Source organism: Gorilla gorilla, chromosome 9, assembly GCF_029281585.2.
Source record: "Gorilla gorilla gorilla isolate KB3781 chromosome 9, NHGRI_mGorGor1-v2.1_pri, whole genome shotgun sequence".
Classification (NCBI taxonomy): domain Eukaryota; kingdom Metazoa; phylum Chordata; class Mammalia; order Primates; family Hominidae; genus Gorilla; species Gorilla gorilla.
The window spans coordinates 36,695,005-36,702,426 of record NC_073233.2 but is presented as its reverse complement, the minus strand read 5'-3'; positions in this window follow the sequence as shown (position 1 = coordinate 36,702,426).

Genomic DNA, 7,422 nt, shown 5'->3' with positions numbered 1-7,422 from the left:
TCAACAAAATTTATTGAATGTGTATTATGTACAAAGCACTGTTTAATGCAATAGGAATGGAAATGACTGAGGCTCTACTGAAAGAAAAATTTTACATAACTTTGCTTAGATTGGCTGCTTATTCAAAAATTTAGAATATTGAATATATTAATTTTCCTAGCTACTAGAAATGTCAAGCCCTTTACTAATAAATTCTAAGTTTTTTGAAGTCTCTAGCCATTTTTAGTTTAGTTTTCCCCCTGTGCCAAGGAGTTTTCTGTTTAACATTGTTAAATTTAGCAAATAAAAACACAGGACACACAATTAATACTGGATTTCAGGTGAACAAATATCTTTAAATATATTTCATGAAATATCCATAGGTGTGTTCCAAGTATTACTAAAACATTATTTGTTCCTTATCTAAAATTCAGATTTAACTGGATGTCCTGTATTTTATCTGGCAACTCTATTTCTATTGAATAAGAAATTTGCCATTTATTGAGTCTTTGCCTTCGGCTCTTTTTTTTTTTTTTTTGAGTCAGAGTCTTGCTCTGTCACCCAGGCTGGAGTGCAGCGGCACGATCTCTGCTCACTGCAACCTCTGCCTCCCGGGTTCAAGTGATTCTTGTGTCTAAGCCTCCCGAGTAGCTAGGATTACAGGCACCCACCACCACACCTGGCTAATTTTTGTATTTTTAGTAGAGACGTGGTTTTGCCATGTTGGCCAGGCTGGTCTCAAATTCCTTCAGGTGATCCACCTTCCTTGGCCTCCCAAAGTGCTGGGATTACAGGCGTGAGCCACCACTCCTGGCCTGCATTGGGCTCTTAACCTGACACATTTAATGTTTATACATCTCTATAATGTAGGTATTGCTATCCAAATTTTATATGCAAGGGAATGGAGGCCTCTAGAAAACAAATAACTTGTCTGAAGTCCCAAAGCCAGCAAGTAGTGGAGACAGCATTCAGACTCAGGTTCACCTGACACCTAGGTCCATGTTCTTTCCTCTGGATTATAAGTACTTATAATTGAAGTATGGACTAGTTTTGGAATATTCCACTTTAACTGTATTTTAGTAGAATATTTGATTTCAAATTGAAAGAACAATCTATATAAGAAGGAGGGTAAGAAGGAGGAAATTTTGCTCTTCTTCCCATAATATTTAGAAGAAACATTTTATTCCAAAAGCACTTGAACAAATGGCACTCCTCCAACTCTACCTTAAGATACTCATTTTCTAAATGTATAGTTTTTGTTCAAAGTGGTTGAGCGCTTCACTGGAAGTTTGTAGCAAAATATCGCCCTCTTCTGGACAGATGGGTATCATTCAATGGAGATGGATACAAAAGACTTTTTTAAAAAAAATTTTTTCCTTCCAACTTTTATTTTTGGTTCGCATGATACATGTGCAGGTTTGTTACATGGGTAAATCGTACGTTGTTGGGGTTTGGTGTACAAATCTTTGTCACCCAGGTAGTTAGTCTATAATAGTACCTGATAGGTAGTTTTTTGATCCTCATCCTCCTCCCACCTTCCAACCTCAAGTAGGTTCTGGTGTCTGTTGTTCCCCTCTTTGTGTCCACGTGTCCTCAATGTTTAGCTCCCACTTATAAGTGGGAACATGTGGTATTTGCTTTTCTGTTCCTGTGTTAATTCACTTAGGATAGTGGCCACCAGCTGTATCTATGTTGCTGCAAAGGGCATGATACTGTTGTTTTTATGGCTGCATAGTATTCCATCGTGTGTATGTCCCAGTACACTTCTTTTTGTTGTTTTTATGGCTGCATAGTATTCCATCGTGTATATGTCCCAATACACTTCTTCATCCAGTACACTGTTGATGGGCATCTAGATTTATTCCATGTCTTTGCTAATGTGAATAGCGCTGCAATGAGCATACACATGCATGTGTCGTGTCTTTATGGTAGAACAATGATACAAAGGCTTTTTAAGAGTTAGAACAAAAGTACAATTCGATTATGTATCCAAACACACAATAAATAGCTGTTATTGTCACTAAGTGTACACCCTCTTCACTGTGACTTCTCAGAATGAAAACAGAAAGACATGTTAGAATTGGCTGAGCAACATATTCCATCCATGTTTATGGAGCTGGCTGAGTAGTGGGCATGGAAGTGGGCAAAATCTTTACTTCCAGGACACACCTTAAGTAACCAAACTGCAATAATACCTAAGTCATCAGAATCACATAGCTTCAATGAATCAGAAAGAATTTCACATGTATAAGATGAATGGTCAAAAAAGAATAGAAAAATATCCACCAACATTGGAACTTTGGCGTCAAACAATCTATTTAGATTCCCTTCTCTTCCACTGATAAACTATGTGACCCTAGGCAAGTTATCTAAATTATTTAGCTCTCAGTTTCCTCATCTGTGAAATGATAAAAATAGCCACTTATTAGGAAAGGTGGAATAAAGAAATGTGGTAATATCTGCTAGGGTCTGAATGTTTGTTCCCCCAAAATTCATATATTGACATCCTCACGCCAACAGTGATGGTATTAGGAGGTGGGGCCTTTGGGAGATGATTAGCTTATGGTGACAGAGCCTTCATGAATGGGATTAGTGCCTTTATAAAAGAAGCTCCCGAAAGATCTCCTGCCCCTCCCACTGAGAGGTTTATAGCAAAGAGACATTGTTTATGAACCAGGAAGTGCCCTCACTAGACACTGAATTTGGTGGCATCTTGATCTTGGGCTTCCCAGCCTCCAGAGCTGTGGGGAACAAATTCCTGTGGATTGTATGCTATCCAGTCTATGACATTTCATTATAGCAGCCTAAAAGGACTAACATATAAAGTATAAAAACAGTTTCATTTTCTAAAGTGTCCTACTTTATTTTCACCCAAATTTTGGCTAATAGCCAAGGTTTAGCAAACCAAATTATTTCTCCAAATTTATCCAATTTTAGAACTGTGTATTTTCTCAAGAAAGTCGATATCACCATAAAGATGTTTTGAAGCAGGAACCTCAGAAATAGGTGAACCTATGAACGTCTAACCAAATATACTCTATATTTTGTTTTATGTAATTTCAAAACTGAAAAAAGTTTTAAAATGTCAATACACTAAAATATCAAAAAAGATGAAAGCATTTAAATATCCCTGTATCACAAATGATTAAGAATATCCAGCTTTATAAAATACACTGTCAAGTATCAGAAAGTCATTATGCATTTGATTTTTTTTTGGCATCATTATTTCTGGAAATGACATATAGAAAATGTTGAGGTGTGTGCTGAGTTCCCTTTTGTTTGGCAGGAACCAGTTTCACCTTCCCCTCTTTCACACCACAGAACTGAGAGTCCTGTAAGGGTAAAAGGGAAGAAGAACAGGAGCTGTTGATGCTTAAACTTCATTTTGCTAGCAGTGTTATAAACCACAAATTTAAGTCAATGATATGCCTTTAACTGCCTGACAAGTTATTTAATTCAGATACAGCTATTAAAAATTTCTATTCATTTGACCTAGGATTGAGTTCTAGCTATGAAACATAGGATGACAGAGAAAATTATCCAAGTATTCTCTGTTTAGCTTATAAACAACAGAAATTTAATTCTTACAGTTCTGGAGGGTGAGAAGTCCAAGTTCCAATTTTCAAACATGCTAAGCACTTTAAAAGCAAGTAACACCAATACAAATACCCTAAATTGGTAACTTAATTACAAGTGCCTTATTGTTATTACAGAATGTCAGACCCTCATGGTAAATTACCATAGGCCATGCTACATTTGTCTAAAGGAGGTTAAGGCCCATGAGAATGGTATGAGAAGATTTTGCAGGGCAGGATTGAAGATGTGGGGGTAAGTCACAGCTGTTTGCTCTCCTTAAAAGATATAAAAGTTCCTGGCTGGGTGCAGTGGCTCACGCCTATAATCCCAGCACTTTGGGAGGCTGAGGTGGGCAGATCACAAGGTCAGGAGATCGAGATCATCCTGGTTAACACGGTGAAACCCTGTCTCTACTAAAAATACAAAAATTAGCCGGGCATGGTGGTGGGCGCCTGTAGTCCCAGCTACTTGGGAGGCTGAGGCAGGAGAATGGTGTGAACCCGGGAGGCAGAGCTTGCAGTGAGCCGAGATCGCACCACTGCACTCCAGCCTGGGCAAAAGAGCGAGACTCCGTCTCAAAAAAAAAAAAAAAAAAAGAAGATAAAAGTTCCCAAGGGCATGAGTTTCAAACAGGCCATTCTACCCTTGATTTTTTATCCTCAAATGAGTAGAGCTAACTTTCCATCCAGTCATTACCTTGTATTCACTTAATGGTCAATCGTGCAAAAAGATAAAATTATTGACTCACATAACTGAAAAGTCCAGGTTTGACTTCAGACATAACTGGATCGAGATACCCAAATTCTATCTAACTTGGTCTCTGGCTTCCACTTTCACCTATGTTGTTTACATTCTAAGGCAGATTCTCACTTAGTGCCAAGATTAGCCACCAGTAGGCCTGGTCTTAAACCTGTAAACTTAGCAACCCTCATTGAAAAAAAGCATCACTTCTTCTCTAGTCTCAGTAAGCCTGAAGTTGATTGGCTTTGATTGACCTGGCTAGTCATACATCCACCCTTCTAACATTCATTAAGGCTAGTGAGATGCTACATTCTCAAAGGCCAGGACTTGTGATAAACCCACCCTACAACCACAAAGTAAGGCCAACTGTATCTGAACCACATGGGCTGACTACAAGGGTGGTTTCTCAAAGGCCAACTGCAGAGTGCTAATTCCAGAAGGGGAAGTGATACTGGGCATGCAAAACACTACCAGACTTTAACTGACGTGGAAACAAAAATAAAAACAAAAACCCAAAGCAGATTCAAGAATTTTCCAAGCAGTGACCAAATGGACTTGATAATATGAACAAAAGAAAGGAGTAAAAAATGACTGACTATATATTTTATTGACTTATCTAAGGCCAGATACAGCAAACAATCTAATAGTTTATAATTTATTTGATTTTTAGAGCCAGGACCTGAGAACCAAGTTGAAATAGAAACAAATTAGGTTACTGTATTAGTCAGGGTTTTCCAGAGAAAGGGAACCAACTGGATGTGTCTGCCTGCCTGCCTGTCAATTGATATATTGATCTATCCATCCATCCACCCATCCACCCATCCACCCATCCATCCATCCATCCATCCACCCATCAAGAGGTGTAAGGAGCCTCTCAACATGGGTTGTTGGTATGTCACACAGTGTGATGCTTTGTTTGCCAAGAATTTGTAGTTCTTTAAAAGACACAAGGAAAAAAATAAGCATGTTTTTTCAATTACAGCTTTTGGGGATGAGTTGGAAACTTTTACTGAAAAAATTAGAAAATGTTTCCTTTTCAACATTTTCTATAGGAAAGTCTATCGTCCAATTTAGAGAGGTCAGGAGCTATTTTGGAATAAATTTATTTTCATACACCAAACTGTAGGGCCTGTATTTTATTCAGAAATTTTCTTTGCATAGTCTCATTCACTAAGTCATAAATGGCTAGATGCTTGCTAGCATTTTTAAAAAACCTCAATATACCACAATTCACTAAGCAATCCCGAATACCTCTCTTAATGCCAAAATTCAATTTGTATTTTATCCAGAATCTTGTAGTCTCCATTTACATGGTACCAGTACTGCTACTATTGGTTACTTTATCTTATGTGACAAAATAACCAATTTAATTTTCAATTACCTTCAAGACCAAATAATAAATTTGGGGTGCCAGAATATAACAAAAAACAATTTAATTTGCATTTTTCAAATTCTTCGGCGTAACTGATTGCTTGTTAACAAAGGGAAACTTAGCCAATTTGTTAAGTTTAGCAATGTTTGCAAACATTAGTTTTAATAAGTCTATTTATTATAAAACGTATCTTAGGCTTCAAAACCTAAGATAGGATAGGTAGATTATGGTAACTTTTTTTTTTTCTTTTTTTTTAAGATAAGAGTCTCGCTCTGCGTCCAGGATGGAGTGTGGTGGCGCGATCTCGGCTCACCACAACATCCGCCTCTCGGGTTCAAGCTATTCTTGTGCCTCAGCCTCCCGAGTAGCTGGGACTACAGGCGTGCGCCACCATGCCCAGCTAATTTTTGCATTTTTAGTAGAGACGGGGTTTCACTATGTTGGCCAGGCTGGTCTCGAACTCCTGACCTCATGATCTGCCTGCCTCAGCCTCCCAAAGTGCTGGGATTACAGGTGTGAGCCACCATGCCTGGCCAGCAACTCTTTAAAAAATAAAACGTTTGTTTGCTTGTAATGACATGAAATGCAGTTTCTAATCATTGGATGTTTAACCAAGAAATCATTCCCTTGTAGTTTCGAGGAGGAAAAAACACATTTTAGTTGTGGCATTTCACAGAACTGTAATACTTCCAAATTTAAATACCTTTTGTATTTGAAGGTGTTTTACTGCTATCCCAATAATCTGCTTTATCTAGTAAATTTCCTGTATTTTTCTAAAAGTTAAATTATTTTAATAAGATTAGTAAATCCTCACAACTATACCATTAAAAGTACACATTGGGACATATACTTTGCAGAAGTCTATTACCTTTCGAAATAAGTATTCAGTTGTGTTTCATGATTTAAAAAAAATAGATAAGAGCATTACTTCCCAAGTACCTCCACTTTATAAAAATAAGTGAAAAGAGACTCAGAATTGCCTGTGTGTATTTCTGTATCCTCACTCACATTCTTGAAAATTAACACCCAATATGGTTGACTGCTGCTGGGCAAGACCTAAGAATGATAGAGAAACCATTTGATTTTGAAAAACATCCACTTCAGCAGGTTATTATATAATTACATGTTCACAGTTAAATTTATAAGTTAAGAGATTAAAGGAAAGTAGTAATAGCTGAGAGTAGTTTTTTTCATGAAGATACCAGATGTCAGCAAAACTAAGGCAGTGTCCTGAATTTTGCACAAGAGTGTTAAGCTATAAGCAGGGCAACCATCATGGAGGTAGAAAACCTCTACCAAAATCCAGTCCAGATAAGACATCAGTTTTCTACATTGTGACTCAATGTGCAATCACCTTTTGGAGGTGGAAGGGGTATATGAGGCCAGTGGGATCTGATTTTTCAGGGCAGTCATAGCTCTTCTCAAGGACTGAGCTGTTCTGGTTTTGTTTTTCTTGAAAACAGCCACCCACAATACTATTTAACAAACCAACCGACACTTTAGCCATACTCAACTGAAAAAGTAAAATGGTTTACAGAATATTTCATACTACCCAGGTACTGCAATACTTGTTCAGGAATTCTGAACATCGTGAGTACATGAATGCAGATATTTTTCTGGGAAGTTAGTTCATAGCTTTCATCACCTATGATGAAAGCTATGAACAGGGGTCTTTAACTTCCAAAAAGTTAAGACTATAATAGAACTAAAATTATTTTTTTTATTAATAAATCACTGTATATATATATGGATAT